General features: G+C 37.2%; 1 protein-coding gene across 7 annotated transcripts in view; it reads left to right on the top strand.

The window, feature by feature from the left end:
* Positions 1–616, top strand: part of LOC116707246 (phospholipid-transporting ATPase ABCA1) — a 198,336-nt gene that overhangs the window by 88,502 nt on the left and 109,218 nt on the right. The window lies entirely within an intron of this gene.

Raw genomic sequence — 616 nt, forward strand, 5'->3', positions numbered from 1 at the left:
TTTGGTAAATTTCAACCTATTCAGTACATTTCTTATTTCAGCAATGGGACTTTGCGGGGGGGCTTCTAGCTGATAGCTGATATCTTTGCTTCACATAGCCTTCTTCTGATCGTAACAGTACTCAAAGGTAACTTTAAGTCTTCTTTGATTTTCTTGGAGCTGATCATTGGTTGACCTTTTGCCATTTTGGCTATTTTTTGATCCATTCGAATGGTAGTTGATCGTTTTTTCCCACAACATTCAGGCTTTGGATTTCAAGGCATTTGAAATTATTTTGGCTGAGCAGCCTATCATCTTCTGAAGTTCTTTTATATGTTTTTCCTTCTCTAATCAAAGTCCGCTGTTCCTCAGAGCAATGTTTGGAACGACCCATTTTGCTGAGTATTTCAGTGTGAAATGCAATATAACCAACAAGCACAACATTTGCTTCTTTCCTTCCTTAAATATGGGCCATAATAGACACCTGATTCTTCACAGAATCAATCACTTCACTAATTGAACACAACACTGCTATTAGTTTGAATATGCCCCTTTCAATTACAGAATACAATTATACAGAATGAGAAGCATGCATGACATGACTGTTGGATATGTTGGTTTTCTATGACTCTGCAAC

The sequence above is a fragment of the Etheostoma spectabile genome, chromosome 19 (genome assembly GCF_008692095.1).
Source record: "Etheostoma spectabile isolate EspeVRDwgs_2016 chromosome 19, UIUC_Espe_1.0, whole genome shotgun sequence".
Lineage (NCBI taxonomy): Eukaryota > Metazoa > Chordata > Actinopteri > Perciformes > Percidae > Etheostoma > Etheostoma spectabile.